The sequence below is a fragment of the Physeter macrocephalus genome, chromosome 7 (genome assembly GCF_002837175.3).
Source record: "Physeter macrocephalus isolate SW-GA chromosome 7, ASM283717v5, whole genome shotgun sequence".
NCBI classification, from domain to species: Eukaryota; Metazoa; Chordata; class Mammalia; order Artiodactyla; family Physeteridae; genus Physeter; species Physeter macrocephalus.
The window spans coordinates 147,890,201-147,906,608 of record NC_041220.1 but is presented as its reverse complement, the minus strand read 5'-3'; the positions used below and the strand labels follow the sequence as shown (position 1 = coordinate 147,906,608).

General features: G+C 44.7%; 1 long non-coding RNA gene across 3 annotated transcripts in view; it reads left to right on the top strand.

Moving 5' to 3' along the window:
- Window positions 1-241: 241 nt before the first annotated feature.
- LOC102988620 (uncharacterized) overlaps window positions 242-16,408 on the top strand; it is a 72,599-nt gene continuing 56,432 nt past the window's right edge. For all 3 annotated transcript variants that reach the window (XR_003680738.2, XR_449308.4, XR_008617961.1), the window contains exons 1-6: window positions 242-638; window positions 1,576-1,836; window positions 4,264-4,363; window positions 4,843-4,920; window positions 14,401-14,451; window positions 14,666-14,764. This is a non-coding gene — a long non-coding RNA (uncharacterized lncRNA). The remainder of the gene's footprint in view (window positions 639-1,575; window positions 1,837-4,263; window positions 4,364-4,842; window positions 4,921-14,400; window positions 14,452-14,665; window positions 14,765-16,408) is intronic.

Here is a 16,408-nt window from a genome sequence, read left to right as displayed (position 1 = left end):
TGCCCAGCCGCATCTGACATCTGGCATTTATGTCACGTTGGTAGAAGCAAAGGAGAAGAAAGGGCAGAAGAGGATGTCAGGGAAATGCCTCACGCAGAGAGGAGTGGGTGGACAGCTGTGGTGGGAGGGGCAGGAGATGTCTGCGGTCAAGACATGAGTTATGAAGGGGGCAGATGGGGAGACTGGAAAGAGTGAGGAGGGTGGAGTTTGGGAGAGACGACTGCACACTCACGCTGGAGATGCGCTTCTCATGAAGTTATGCCACCAGCACCGCATCTAAGATGGACAGGGTGCGCCTTGCGTGATTCTGATGCCATAAAGATGGCAACATCCCTGAAAGCTGTCCCCATTCCTATTAGCCATTTCTGCACGTCCCTTGATAGAACGACAGGACATTCTCGTTAATGGTTTTTTACCCTCTTCCATGCGTTTCCCTTGGTGTGAAATACAGTGCTGAGCAAGCTGTATGGCTTCTTTTCTTTCTTTCTTTCTTTTTTTTTTTAACTTCACAGAACTCCCGAAGTCCCATCGTTCTACAGGAATCAGACTGATGTCATCTAAACCTCAGCATATGCTTTTCGTTAATGATGGAAAGTTTCTTTCTCATCACCAAAGGAGTTTGTGAGAGACCTAAGGGTGTAAGTGAAACACTTTATTACTAAAAAAAAAAATACCTGTGTCTTTGGGAAAATTATCTGGAGATATGAAAACATATAGGAAAGTTAATAAAAAGGGATTCTACAGTGTTTCTATCAAATGTTCCATCCTCTGTAACGTCATGTCTTTTGTCAAGTTACGAGAGCAAAGCATATGGCGCTTAATCACAGCATCTTGATCTTGAATTCATATGGAGAGGCTGCATATGTGTCCATTATTTTTGAAATATGCTAAATGGACAGATTCTGGAAGTACCAGATGTGAAAATTAAAAAAAAAAAAATACATTTCATCCCCTGAAGTTTTGTCAGAATCCCTTAGGATTTGTTCATGTTTCTTACTTGCGTAAGAGCATTTACTAACACTACTACGGGAGTGGTGCTACTTTGGGAGAAGCTAGTTATCTTGAAGGCACCTCTGCCCCCATGTGTCAGTGGCCGTGGAAGATTTTCTCTTCTTTCTGGGAGAGTTGATATTTGTTTGCCTTTCCTGACAAACTAACATTTTGGACCCATGAGCTTGTTCCAAGGTCCCTTCCCTCTTGAGCCCGGTCTGCTGCTGACCACAGGGCTCTCCTCCCTCGAGCGTTCTGAGGACATGGGCTGGCCAGAGAGCATCACCAGTTTATACATTGTACGGGCTCATCATGCCTTCCAGGAGAGAGCAGAGCGGAACAGAGATGGAAGAGGATGGATGTGCCAGGGCTCAGGATGATGCGGGACAATCGTCCACTATGAAATAAGATAGCTTCATTTTCTCTTGGAGAGACACCATGAATGGGGGAAATGTTGGCTGGACGTCTAGCCCCAGTTCGTCCCTCTAACCTCTTGAGACCTCCCTGAGATATCTATAAACTCTGCAAGGGAAAACTCCCAAGGTTCGTTTTCATTCTAGCAAACACTGCTTGTTTCCCTTCCAGCAAAGAAATGGCATTCAGCGGGTCGTCACGGTCCATCCACGTTCCCACTCTTCCCAGAGAGCAGTGAGACTGGTAATCATTAAAAAAAACATCACCCTGCAAAATTGTGACAACTTCTTCCTCTCATAGCCTGAATCAGTGTCCCCAGAGATAGCAGGTCTCTGTCTCTAGAACTGGGGAATGTGACCTGGTTTGGAGAAGAAATCTTTGCAGACTGTCACCTTTGGAACTCAGCCTTGTCTGAAAATCCATCCAGTCAAGGTTAGATTTTTTTTTTTTTTGCTTTTATTTATTTATTATTTAATTTTTTCATTGAGGTATAGTTGATTTACAATATTATCTTCCTTTCGGGTGTACAGCGCAGTCATTCACTATTTAAAGGTTTGTAGTTATTATAGAATATTGGCTGTATTCCCCGTGTTCTACGATATATCCTCGTGGCTTATCTGTTTCATACATAGGAGTTTGTACCTCTTAATCCGCTACCCCTCTGTTGCCCCTCCTCCCATTCCCTCTCTGCACTGGGAACCACTAGTTTGTTCTCCGTATCTGTGAGTCTGCTTCTGTTTTATTATAGTCATTCATTTGTTTTATTTTCTTTTTAGATTCCACATATAAGTGGTAACATGGAATATTTGTCTTTCTCTGTCTGACTTATTTCACCTAGTATGATCATTTCTAGGTCCTTCCGTGTTGCTGCAGATGGCATTATTTCATTCTTTTTCACGACTGAGTAATATTCCACTGTATATATGTACCACATCTTCTTTATCCGTTCCTCTGTCGATGGACATTTAGCTTGCTTCCACATCTTGGCCACTGTAAATAGTGCTGCTGTGAACGTGGGGGGTGCGTGTATCTTTTTGAATTAGTGTTTTCATTTTCTTCAGATACATAGCAGGTTAGAAAAGGGGGATGAAGGTCCACAGCAGAACATGAAGAGGGAAGTCCTTTCCTAACAGGTGCTGGGGGTAGAGCCATGAGGTTGCCTAAACCTTCTTGTCCCTGGGATTCCCGAATCCTGATCGCCCAGGCAATGCATGTCCATCCAGACTCCCGCCCTGCCTGGACTGTGCCTCGGAACCGGGAAGCTCTAAAAAGACTGAGAGATCGAGGCCGGTCACCAGCAGAAACTGAAAACAAATGCTCAATCTTTAGATTTAGGTCACTGCTTCTCCCCGTGGTGGCAGGCACACCGTTCCTCATCCATCTGGCCTATCCGTTGAGCAGAACCTAACCACAGCCTCTGCCAAAGCTGTCAACGATGGGTGAGGTCAACCTTGAAAATAATTTTCCGAACACGTTGGATCTCCAGATTCTTTCAGTGTGGAAAGCTAGAATTCATATATTAACAGCGTAAGTACATTTCCCTTGAGGAGCAAATGAGAGGAATGTGGTCATCTGCTCCAGGCAAGCGAGACGCAAAAGGAGGTGGAATGAAGTCCCCTCTCTCAGAGGGGCTGTGGGTTCCTTGCAGAGGTGTTGTTACTGTTTATGGGGAAGGTCATCAGTTTTTCTGAAGTGAGTGTGCTAGCAAACTGAGAGTTTTAAAAGAATAAGGTTTTTAAAATTTGATATACAACACTTAAATGTAGAAATTGCAATTTTTCTTTAATTAATTTATTTATTTATTTTTGGCTGTGTTGGGTCCTCGTTGCTGCACGCGGGCTCTCTCTAGCTGCGGCGAGCGGGGGCTACTCTTCATCGCGGTGCGCGGGCTTCTCACTGCAGTGGCGTCTCTTGTTGCGGAGCACGGGCGCTAGGCACGTGGGCTTCATTAGTTGTGGCACACGCAGGCTCAGTAGTTGTGGCTCACGGGCTCTAGAGCGCAGGCTCAGTAGTTGTGGCGCACGGGCTTAGTTGCTCCGCGGCATGTGGGATCTTCCCGGACCAGGGCTCGAACCCGTGTCCCCTGCGTTGGCAGGCGGATTCTTAACCACTGTGCCACCAGAGAAGCCGAGAAATTGCAATTTTTAACTCACTTGAAATGGCTGTCCTCTAATTGCTGGGTTACTCTACATGAGAAAACTGCATGCGTGTGGGTATAAGCATAAATTCATATAATATATAATACATATTATTCTAGCTATCTATCATCTACCAGTGTTTCATTATCTATCAATCATCTATCTACTCTCATCTATCAAATCTCTCAATCTTTCCTCTATCCATATCTATGTATCTATTATCTATCTATCCATCCACCAATCATTTATCTGTTCTATCATCTATCTACCATCTATTGAATCTATAAATCTTTCATCTATTCATATCTGTCTCTCCACCTATCCCCTGTCATTTATCTGATGTATCTATCTTTCCATCCATTCATCCATGTATCTGTCTATGTATCTATCTATCCATCTATCCTTCCATTTGTCTGTCTGTCTCTCTCTCCATCCATCCTTCTATCTATCCATCCATCCATGTATCTATCCATCCATCCTTCTATATGTCTGACTGTCTGTCTGTCTACCTATCTATCCATCCATCCTTCTATATGTCTGTGTCTGTCTGTCTACCTGTCTCTCCATCCATCCTTCTATATGTCTGTCTGTCTATCTACCTACCTATCTCTCTATCCATCCTTCTATATGTCTATCTGTCAATCTATCTATCTATCATCTACCCAGTAAATCATTCACACATAATGCCCTCAGTGATTCTGCCATTATTCTCATTCTTCAGATGAAAAACCACCTGATGGAGTCACCAGTTACCTGAGGAAGGGGACACAGCCATAGGAGATGGAGCTGAGACGTGGCCTCACCTACCCCTTTCGTTAAAGGTGTGTGATTCACAGTCACACTTACATTTGACCCGCTCCAGGGTCACGGTTACCCATGTTCATCTGTATACACAACTGTATGCAATTTTGTTACTGTTCTGTAGAAGATCTTGCAGTAATTCAGTCAGCATAATGAATACCCACTGGGTATTTAATTTTATTCCACCTCACTGTTACTGTTCAGGGTCCCTGGAATACATCTTTGAACCCAGTTTTTTGAGTTTGTGAAAGAGTTCTCTCTGATAGGGGACAGAAGGCGAATTGCACTTGTGTGAGCTTCTCAATCACAAGGATTCCAAGGGAGTGGGAATCCATATAAGTGCCCTGCTACCTGGTCATGGCTTATGGTCATGGCTAAATTTGGTTCTTTGTTTTATTGTTGATGTAATAATCAGTTACTATCTGATTACTATTAAACTATCTGGCCTATTCCGGATGTAGTTTAAAAACATCTCACTTAATGTTCTCACTCCCCGCAGGAGATAGGACTCAAAGGGGTCAGTTTTGCCGTGGGAAGCAGCCCAGGGACCAGAGCCCTGTTTCCATGGCAGGGAGAGGTAAGTAAGAAAGTGCCGTACAGCGGTTCTCGTTGCTTCAAATTATCTTTGCATGAAATACCTCTTGATACTTCACAAAGAGAGTGCATTGCTCAAATCCAGATGTTTTATGGGCGAGTGATGGAAATATTTGTATGGCTGAATTCTAAGTCTTGAGTTTGAAGCATTTCCTTCGCTAAAATGTTGGAGGGCTTTTTAAAATTTAACTTTATTATTTTATTGAACTGTAGTTAGTGTACAATATTATATAAGTTACAGGTTGTACAGTGTAGTCATTCACAATTTTTCAAGGTTACACTCCATTTATAGTTATTATAGAATAGTGGGTATATTCCCTGCGCCGTCCAATATGTCCCTGTAGCTGAATTTATACATCATAGTTTGTACCTCTCAATCCCCTCCCCCTATCCTGCCCCTCCCCCCTTCCCTCTCCCCACTGGGAACCACTAGTTTATTCTCTAGATCTGTGAGTCTGCTTCTGTTTTTGTTTTATTCACTAATACTAGTTGTATTTTTTAGATTCCACATATAAGTGATATCATACAGTATTTGTCTCTGTCTTATTTCACTTAGCCTAATGTGGAGAGGACTTTCATTTATAGGGAAGATATTAGCTATACTGAGGGACACTCACCACCCAGTCTGCCATGAGCCCCCATGACAGACGTATAAGCATACTGTTTCCATGGTCAGTTATTAGGGTTTATATGCATCTGCCCTTACCTGGGCACAGAAAACGTGGGTTTTTCCATGCCTTTGCCAGACGGTACGACGTTAAAATGCCATTCATTTGGGTCAACCAACCACTTGAAAGATGCGATATTTGGGGAGGATGGCTTGAAGGACCATGGCTCGTAGATAGCCTAGGTGTTATTTTCACCTCCCCCTGGACCACCCAAAAGCTGAGTTCTTAGACCACTGCTGCTGTAGTTCCCCACAGAATTGCTACCTCCGCACAGCACTTTGTTAGTATGCACCGGATGTTTAAATGAAAAGATTTATAGCAGAGTGCATTTCCAAATTACGTCACTGTGTTCCCTGTGGGGGAATGATTGAAAACATTTGGGGGATTAATGACGCAGAGGTATGACTGGAACGGCTTTTCTGCCCAGGGAGAATTGTTGGGAAATGGTTATTCACAGAACAGAAGGGGCGTCACTTTTTCCTTTGGCTGCCAGGAAGCTCAGAACTCTATTATTTTTAAAAATCTTGTCATTGTGGTTGACAGGGACATAAAGATATTTCAGGTGGAGGGGTTGAGGGAAGAGTACATTTTTTAAATATTCTGTCTTCTGAGGGACAGGGATAAATTGGGAGATTGGGATTGACGCATACACACTACTATATACAAAATAGACAACTAATAAGGACCTACTGTGTAGCACAGGGAACTCTACTCGGTACTCTGTAATGACCTATATGGGGAAAGACTCTGAAAAAGAACAGATACATGTGTATGTATAAGTGATTCACTTTGCGGTCCACCTGAAACTAACAGAACATTGTAAATCAACTACCCGCCAGCAAACACTTTAAAAATAAATAAATAAATACTCTGCCTTCTAAAATCTTTGTGATGGTCAGATTAAATTTATATTTGTTTGGAGAATTGCAAGCATATACAAAAGCAGGGGGAAGAGTATACTGTATCCCTCATATACACATTCCACTGAGTGATTACCACCCCGTGGGTAATCTTGTTGAATCTATAGCCACACCCACTCCCCTCCTTGGACCTCCAGACTCTCCTTGAGGCTAATCACAGGCATCAGACAATTGCATTCAGTTATTTAATGATATCTTATTTTGTCCTGCATATTCTTAAGCAGTAGACACAGTACCTGTAAGGCATGTGGTGGGGAGGCAGGCAGACACATGCATATTTGCACAAACTCATGTGTTTTTTCCATGAGTCACTCAACTTCTGCAGCCGTGCTTGGGTTTGCACTCACTCTCAGCCTTGGAAACTGGCCCAAGACCACCTCTTGCTGGCGAGAGGGCGTCCAGTTGCCAGGTCTGTATGGTGTTGGTGGCTCTTGCCCGAAATTGTTCCTCTCCTTGGACCCCAATGGCATTTTCCAGAGTGGAAAGATGCCATATAAAAATAAAAGTATTTCTCCTGTTGGAGTTGGAGGAAACCAGTCATTCTTTTCTTCCCTCACCCTCTCGTATCTGGAATCACTACCAAGGGCTGCATTTACCAAGGAGACGATGCTGTCATCCTCGGGCTTCTGGGAGGAGAACCCATCCTATCCTAGCATGAGATGCCACTGCATATGTGCCACCTGCTTAGATCAAGAGGTGACGTAAGTCCAATGCTTCTCAGTACTTCTCCCCTCGCCTGGGAGCCGAGAAGCCCAAAAGCCAGAGAGACGACACTTGCTCTCGATCTTTTCTTTTCTTCAAAACGCCATGACTGCTTCCACGACCCCGCCTGCCTGCATCCTTTCAGCTCGCTTCTCGGAGATGTTTCCACATAAATCACCACCTAATGCACTATGAAATCACCCACGACGCCGTCCTCTGGAATGCGCCTCGGGGTAACAGCTGCCGTTGGGTTTCTGCTCTTGCAAAACTGGTACTTATGGTAATCCATTTAGCAATTATGATTATCTCAGTTTGTGGGAGCTTGGCAAGGAGATGACATGGCCTGGCTGCTTTGCAGAAGGAAAAGTGATGGACTGAGTTCTCCAGAAGGAGATGACTCAGCGCCTTGAAAGCTGTGCAGAGCAGGGCCGTGCAGTGCTCATTAGAGGGGGAATTTGGGAACTCTTTAGGGACACACCCATTACTGGCCACAGCTGGGGCTGTCAAGGGCGGCGTGGGCCTTACAGGCAAGGTGTCCCCCCAAGGTGGAGAACCCTCAGAAAAGCATCAGGAGATGATGTCTGTGGAATCTTCCATAGGAGACTTCTGCAGAATAAGGTGTCACCCCATCACAGAGACTGAGTAGCTAATGGTTTCTTAAGGTTTTTGCTTGACTTCTCCTCAAAGACGTAGAGCACGGCTTGGCACCCATGGTCTGTAAAGAGCCAGAGAGGAAACAGTGGGGGCTTTTTCAGCCCTACACGTCGTCTCCACTACTCAGCTCAGCCTTGCAACGGGTACACAGATATACGCGGTGCCTAAACGGATGCTCTTGGTTGTGTTCCAGTAAAGCTTTATTGATTTGAATTTCACATAATTTTCAAGTCTCATAGAATATTGACTTTTTTCATTTCTTTTGACTTTTTTCCCCAACCGTTTAAAAAATACAGAATTAGTCTTAGCTTGTATACAGAAACAGGCAGCTGGCACGATTTGATGGGTTATTTGCTGGGTTATTAATCTGTGGGTTATTGTTCGCCATCTGCTAGTATAGATGACCTGTATTAGCATTCTGCAGGGAAACAGAACCCATCGGATATCTATCTATATCTATATCACCTATCTATCATCTGTCTATCTAGTCTGTATGTCTGTTTATCATCTGTCCATCTCAGTCTATCTAATATTATCTATCTAATCCAATCCTCTATCAATCATCTATTGACTTATCTATCTATCTACTTATCATATGTATCCTAGCTAGCTAGCTATCCATCTATCTATCTATTTAGCTGTCAACCTCTATCTCTGTCTATTTTCTATCACTGTCTATTCATCTATGTATGTCTGTATCTATCATCTATCTACTTACCATATCTATTATCTGTGTATCTATCTATCTACAGAGAGAGAGAGAGAGAATTGTTTATGAGTGATTGGCTCCCATGATAATAGAGACCCAGAAGTTCCACCATCTGCCATCTGCAAGCTGGAAACCCCGTCCTGCTTGCTCACCTGGAGAAGAGAACTGAAAGTGACTGATCCGTGTCCCGGGATACTTCGCAGCTGGGATTGTCCCCTGAGCCAGATTCCTCCAGGTGCATCCGCTGTCATTGCAGGAGTCCCAGAGATGAGCTTGAAAGGCTCACCATAAAGTACACATGTCCTGGCTAGCACCATGCGGTGGGGTCCTCTGGAGATGCTGGGGCAGGGTCCACTCTCCAGCCTTGGTGTCACGGAGACTGCAGAGCGGGGTGACAGTGTGCTGCTTCCGCACAAAGGTCCGAGGGGCTCTGGGTGCTTCTCTTAACTCCATGGACCCTGGTGCTATCATTCCTGTCTGTGAGCCATCCAGCCTGGTCCTCCCGTATCCCAGACATTGTTCCAAAAGCAGAACATTTGAAGCTCTAAATGCTTCTGTGTGTGGAGGCTGATAGAATCCTCATTTTCCAGATGAGGAAGTTAAGATTTAGGGAGGTGAAGAGGTTTGAGAACTGGTGGCTAAAGGTGGTGCCGTTAATAAAATGAAACACAAGGCAATTCACCCATTCAGTCTGATTCCCCTGCTAATACAGATACTGTGGTCCATGGCCTTGAGGACAAGGAAGGGGGCGGATGGAGAAAACAGATGCTGATTCTGTCCTTGTCATGTCCAAACAAGGAATTGCTTTTATCTGTCTGCAACTGGACTTAATTAGAACGTTAGATTGGTGAGCTGAAACCACCTGCTGGAGTTGGGTCAGACCATCAGACATGCCTGCGTAAGTGGCTTTGTTTAAATACAGCCTGCGATGGATAATTTTATCTGTCAACTTGGCCAGGCCACAGTGACCAGTCAAACAGTTTAGATGTTTCTGGGAAGATATTTTATACCTGGAATGAACATTTGCATCAGTAGCCTTTGAGTAAAGCAGATGACCTGCTGTAATGTGGGTGGGGCTTATCTAATCAGGTGAAGGATATAAGAGAAAAAAAGATTTGAGGTCCCCCAAAGAAGAAGGAATTCTGCCTGAGTTTCCAGCTTGCTGCCCTGATGACACTGGACATAAAACTGAAACATCAACTCTTACTGAATTTCCAGGCTGCTGGCCTGCCCTAGGGATTTTGGACTTGCCAGCCCTAAAATCACGTGAGCCAATTCCTTAAAATAACTTCTCTCCCTCTCTTGATAGATAGATAGGTAGATAGATAGATAGATAGATAGATAGATAGATAGATAGATAGATGACAGATAGATAGATGATAGATAGGTAGATAGATAGATAGAAGTGATGGATGGATGGATGGGTAGATTGGATAGATAGATAGATAGATAGATAGATAGATAGATAGATAGATAGATAGATAGATAGATAGATAGATGGGTAGATTGGATACATAGATAGATAGATAGATAGACAGACAGACAGACAGATGTGATGGATGTACCCAGTGGTACATTTGTAAAATTAAAATAGATGTATGAACTCATTGACACGTTATCACCCCAAGTCTGTAGTTTACATTAGGGTTTGCTCTTGGTGGTGTACATTCTGTGGGTTTGGGCAAATGTATAATGACATGTATCCATCATTTTATCATCATACAGAGTAGTTTCACTGCCCTAAAAAATCTTCCGTGCTGTCTGTTCATTTCCCTTTTTCCCCTAGACCCTGGCAACCACTGATCTTCTTGCTGTCTCCATATTTTGTCTTTTTTTTTTAATAACGTCATAGGGCTGGAATCACACAGTAGGTAGTCTTTTCAGATTAGCTTCTTTCGTTCAGTCATATGCATTTAAGTTTCCTTTCCCATGTACTTCTTTTTTTCTTTTCTGTCCTTATTTTTTTAACATTTATTTTTTTATTGGGGTAGAGTTGCTTTACGATGTTGTGCTAGCTCCTGCTGTACAGCAAAGTGACCCTACTGTGTGTATGTATACACGTATCGCCTCCCTTTTGGATTTCCCTCCCATCCAGGTCACCACAGAGCACCACGTAGAGTTCCCTGTGCGATACAGCAGGTTCTCACTAGATAGCTATTTCATACCCAGCAGCATATATAGAGTTCAGAAAAAAAAAATGGTCTATGTGCCTATTTATAGTAATATCTATAAGCCTTTCCGGATCCATCGGGGGATTTCTCTTTCCCCAGCATCACCTCCCCCTCTGCTGTCATCAACTGACAATCACTTTTCTAGTTCTCTTCCTGAACAGTCGTATATTCCAGACGTGGCAACTGGGCAGAGACATGCACGTGGACCACTGTCTCTATACATTTGTCATCCATAAACACTTCCTTCTACAACCATTTCTTAATGTCTGCCCTCTTCACAAAATACAAAGGAGTGAGGACTCACCCGATTTACCATTTTGGAAAGGGTCTATACATGTTAGAAAGTGTCCCGCCAATATCCATCCTGCCATGCTTAGCTCACAAACACCCATCTCCTCTTCCAGGATCCTGCCCTAGACTCGCCCCGCCAGCATACCTCACTTCTCTGGGCCTCCACGGTACACAGGGTGACCCGCCCCCAACCCCCAATGGAATGAAGTGATGTCCACGGGCGATGAGCCAACCCAGTGAGGGACCAGGAAGACTGGAACCATCTGGAGAGGAAATCTCCACGAGTCTCTCTCTCTCTCTCTCTCTCTCTCTCTCTTTTTTTTTTAAAATTTTTATGGGAGTAGAGTTGCTTTACCATACTGTGTTAGTTTCTGCTGTACAGCAAAGTGAATCCATCTGGAGAGGAAATCTCCACGAGTCTCTCTCTCTCTCTCTCTCTCTCTCTCTCTCTTTTTTTTTTTTAATTTTTATGGGAGTAGAGTTGCTTTACCATACTGTGTTAGTTTCTGCTGTACAGCAAAGTGAATCAGCTCTAGGTATACGTATATCCCCTCTTTTTTGGATTCCCTTCCCATTTAAGTCACCACACAGCAGTGAGTAGAGTTCCCTGTGCTACACAGTAGGTTCTCATTAGTGATCTATTTTATACATAGCGTCAATGGTGGATATATGGGAGATTGGGATTGACATATATACTCCGTGATTCTCTCTCAATAGCCTGGGTTCAGAAGAAATGGAAGCTTGGCTGGCGGGTGGCAGGACCCCAGCGGTAGCATGGCCATGGGCTGTGCAAACTGGACAGCCAACACCTGTAGCCATCTGGTGACACCTACAGTGGATGCGTCAAACATGGTGGGTGGTCCTTGGCTTAGACGTCTCCTTCTACCACAGGCCCCCAGGTGTGTCTGACTGGAGCTGAATCATGACAAGCCAGAGTTGAACTTGCTGGGATAAGAGCCTGGAGCCAGACATCACTGTCTCTGTGAAGATTTAGGGGAGCACCAGGGACCACCCTCCTTGACCACTAGTTCTGGCATCATGGAACCCAACTTGTCTTCTGAGAACAAATGGGTTCCGTGGGGAACAGGTGAACCACTGAGAAATGCATGGAATATTCTCACAGCCGTTGACAAAGAGGATAAATCCAGGACGAAAATGGTGGTCGACCTCTCCCTAAAAGAGAAAACCCGACCCGGGCACATTACCTTGTTTGTGGTATTTTCCGCCTTGTGATCATTTAGAGCAGCTCAGGGATAGGACGGCTTTGTTCTAATCATTTGAGAACTTTGGCTTACACTCTCCACCCCCCGACCCCATTCTAAAAAAAAAAACATCCTCCAAATCTCTTCTTACCCTCCAGTTTTCCCCTTCTGAGAGTGGTCCCACTGTAGTTGACCCTTGAACCATGTGGAGGTTCAGGGCACCAAAAATTCGAGTATAACTTATAGTCAGACCTCTGTGTCCATGGATCCTCCGTATACAAGGGTTCAACTAACTTTGGATCGTGTGGTGCTGTCGTACATATTTAGTGGGAAAAATGTGCTTAGAAATGGACCCACACAGTTCAAACCTGTGTTGTTCAAGGGTCAACTGTATATACACATAATTATTCAAGTCAAAATCTGGAAGTTGGTGCTTATTGATTCCTTTCTTTCTGTCCTGATCCGAATAATGGTAAACCTTAGAGAATCTACCAACAAAGCAATACCCAGCCCAGCCACTTTTCCCCAAACCCACTGCGACACTTGGGTTTCTCCCTCCTGGTACTGAACCCGCCTCCTTCTGGCTGGTCTCCCAGTGGCCTCTTTCCATCAATGTCCTGGTCATGCTGGATCCAAGGTGTTAATGCACGTCAGACTTTTGGTCTGATGCTGGCGCGCAGTAGGTGCTACAGAATTGTTACCCATGATTATTCCGAGAGTAATCACCCACCCTACCTCCCAGTTATTCTTCCATTGTTCACCCAATTTCTCGTGCCGCCTGAGTGGTTTTCCTCCAAATCGCTACCGACATAAAAGCAACCTGGCCTTTATAGTGATCAAACATCGTGTATTCAAGTCCTTTCTGGGTAGAAGGATAATTCCATGTCAGGTCCAGTCAAGTTTAACAGCGTGTGACTCTGAAAACTGTGATAAGGTGGGTGATGGGATTTTTATGCGAGATGCTCGTGCCTTAGGCATCAGATGCATATGTCACCATGGGACAAGCCTCGGCAAGGGTTCATCTGCAAGGACCACGCCGCGAGGTGTTCGTTTTCATCAACGGTGTCCTTGGTGTTGGAAATCTGTAGCACGTGGGTGCTCGCTTAAACCAGTTATTCATTGGGCGTCATTTTCTTATAGGAACAATATTAAGCGTCTCCCCATTCTGTGTCAGGTACCACGTGGTGCTATACAGCAGTGCAAAAATTGTGCAGCATATTTTGCTTTAATTTGAGAAACAACATGAGGAATAGCTTGATTATCTTGAGCACTGATGAGCTGAATTTGAAGAAGCTGCAGGTGGAGGCATGCGTGGTGTCATTGTCATCGGGTAATGGAAGGACGCCCCCATGCTCTGTTTGGGACAGATTCAGGAAGGAGAAGAAAAATGGGGTATCTGTGTGAAACAACTCTAACGTGGTGTTCTCAAACTTTAACGTGCTCGCATGTGAGTCTGACATGGTAAGTCCCGAGGCGAGACTTGAGGACATCCACTCGTGGCCGGCACCCAGGTGACGCTGACGGCGGAGGTCCACGTGTTGAGCGAGAAGGGTCCAGAGATGTATTCCAGTGGCCTGACACAGTAGCCAGTAGTCATCCCTGTCTAACTAAATGTGAATGATTTAAAATAAAAGACAACTTGAAACCGTACTTCCTTGGTCATACTAGCTGTTCCAAGTAAGTGCTGGGTAGCCGCCATGTTGGATGGCACAGCGTAGAACGTTATTCCCACATTGCCGAAACTTCTACAGGACTGTGTTCGTCTAGAGGCTGGCTGTCACCAAGGAACATCTAGTTACAATAAGGCTAATGGGCTTTTAATCTTTGGAGTTTTTTTTGGATTATAAGATTCTAAGAGGCATGAATGATACCCACATAAAATTCTGTATACCAGCGTAAAGCCCTTCATAATCAGGGCACAAATATAGGTCCCTCAGAACATGGGGGGCTCCCTAGATATTCTAAAAAGCCCTGATAAGAAAGAGCTAAATCCTGAAAATTTTTCCCAAATTGCCACATTTCTAAATATGTTTATTACATATACTCCCATACCCGCTGTGTAGGGTAGCTATAGAAGTCTACAGCTATTTATATACACGTGTCTGCATGTTCTCATATTTTCTTAAAATTATTTTACATTCTCTAGGTGAGCAAAAGACAAGAAGAATTCGGGCTTCCCAGAAGCGGAATCACGCAGGTGAGTCACCAGCTGAAAAGTCAACCAATCGTGTTTGAAAATGAGAAACTCACACTGGCTAGGCTGTCATTGGAGATGCAGGAGGTTCATCCAGTTGAGAAGTCGGGGGCTGTGTTGGTGAGAGTAATGCGAACTGCTTTGACAGAGACACCGGAGAATTTCGTAGACTTAACGCAATACAGTTTATTTATTTTAAATGACTCGTCCTTTGCAGGTGTTCCTACTTGAGGAGATTTTTTCCCCGGCGGTGAGTGAGACATCCAGGTTCCTGGCCGAACTGGTCCTCTGCCATCTTCAACACCTGCCTCCCAAGGTACCCCTGTTTGCATTTGTTGGTTTGTGGCCGTTGGTGTTTTTTGTTGCCGTTGCTTCAGTGCCGCAGAGCTGAAAGAGAGAAAACACGTGCACGCTTACCCAGGGGAGGTTTCCATGGTGTACATGGTTCTACTCACGTTCCTTTAGCCAGAACTCAACCACACAGACACATCAAATGCTGAGACCAGCTGGGAGGTGTTGCCAAGCGGAGAAGATGGGTAATTTGGTTTGGGATCAGTTAGTAGCCTCTGCCCATGGGTAAAACCTTCTGTTGATGCGTATGCCAGCAGTGACAAGACTCATCCCTCGCTGCCGGCTCTGTACTTTGGTACAGTCGCTTTGGAAATCCATTTGGCGCCATCTTGAAAAGCTGAGGGTGACTCAGAAGTTCCCCTCATTGGTAGAAACTCTAGAGAATGTCTTGCCTGTGTGTCCGTGTATAAGCACGTCCTCAGGAGTAATGCCTATAATACCGCAACCTGCAGACAACCCACGTGTTTGCTGGCAGGAGAGCAGATATATAGAGTGTGAAGTGATCAACAATGGAACATTGTAGAAAAGTGAAGCAAGATGACTGAATATACAGGCAACGTCCTCATGCGTTTTAGAAATGCACAGTTGAGAGAAAAAAGAGTACAGAAGACCAGACAGTGTGCTATCAATGAATAAAGCAAGCAGAATGGAATACTAATATGTTACTGAGAAATACAGAGATCTTTGGCGAAGTCATTCCTATTTTCTTATTGCACATAAAATTTGGGGAAGTACTTAACTCTGGTGGGAGTGGTTCTCGAGCAGCATTGAAAGGAGAGGGGATCCCAGAGAGTAATAATGATTCGGAAATGTTCTCAACGTTTGAAGCGGCTGGCGGATCCGTGCTTGTTTTGTTCATTCCTTTGTCTGTTCGTTGCCTTCATATCACCGCGTATCTTCTTTTGAAGATCACCAACAGTTCACACAAAAAATAAGTTTAGTTTTAGGCCCAGTAAACTAGTTTTAGCCAGTCCTGGGTGGCTTCCCACCCCCCTGGTAACTCCCCATCCTTGAAAGGATCTTTTTGATTCACGAGTAGCTTCTCTACGACCGTCTTCTGCTGTCACCATCGTTTGCGGGGCTTATTGATCAAGAGGTGGTGACCCAACCCAAACTAGGTCCGTACGATTGATCCCGGCGGGGAGGAAGCTCCTGGAACCCTTTCAGATTCAGAGCAGAAAACAAACAGGCTTGGCTGTTTTGTCTTTAGTTTGTAGAAGATCTTTCCTGGTAGGTTCCAGTCTTCTCCGTCAATGGCTGTTCTGCAGAGTTGTGGTTTCGGTGCATCCGCGAGACGAGGTGAGCTCGGGAGTTTTCTGCTCCACCGTCTTTGCTGCTCGGCCCCCGACTGGGCTGTTTGGAGCCTGAACTCCGTTCCTCTGCTTCCCGTTGCTACGTGCTGCCGCCCCGAGTCTCCTTGCCTCTCTCTTGAGGAGACTGAGGGTGTTTGAATAGATAACTTTGGGAAGACCCTGATGCAGGGTGCCTTAGAGGCTTGTTCAGTTCCCAAAGATCAGTCCCTTACTGAGAGAGTTGCCCAGGAAGCCTGAAAGTCCCCGGCGCCCTGTGTCACCTCTGTCTCTGTCCGTGGCCCCGAATCAGCAGCTAC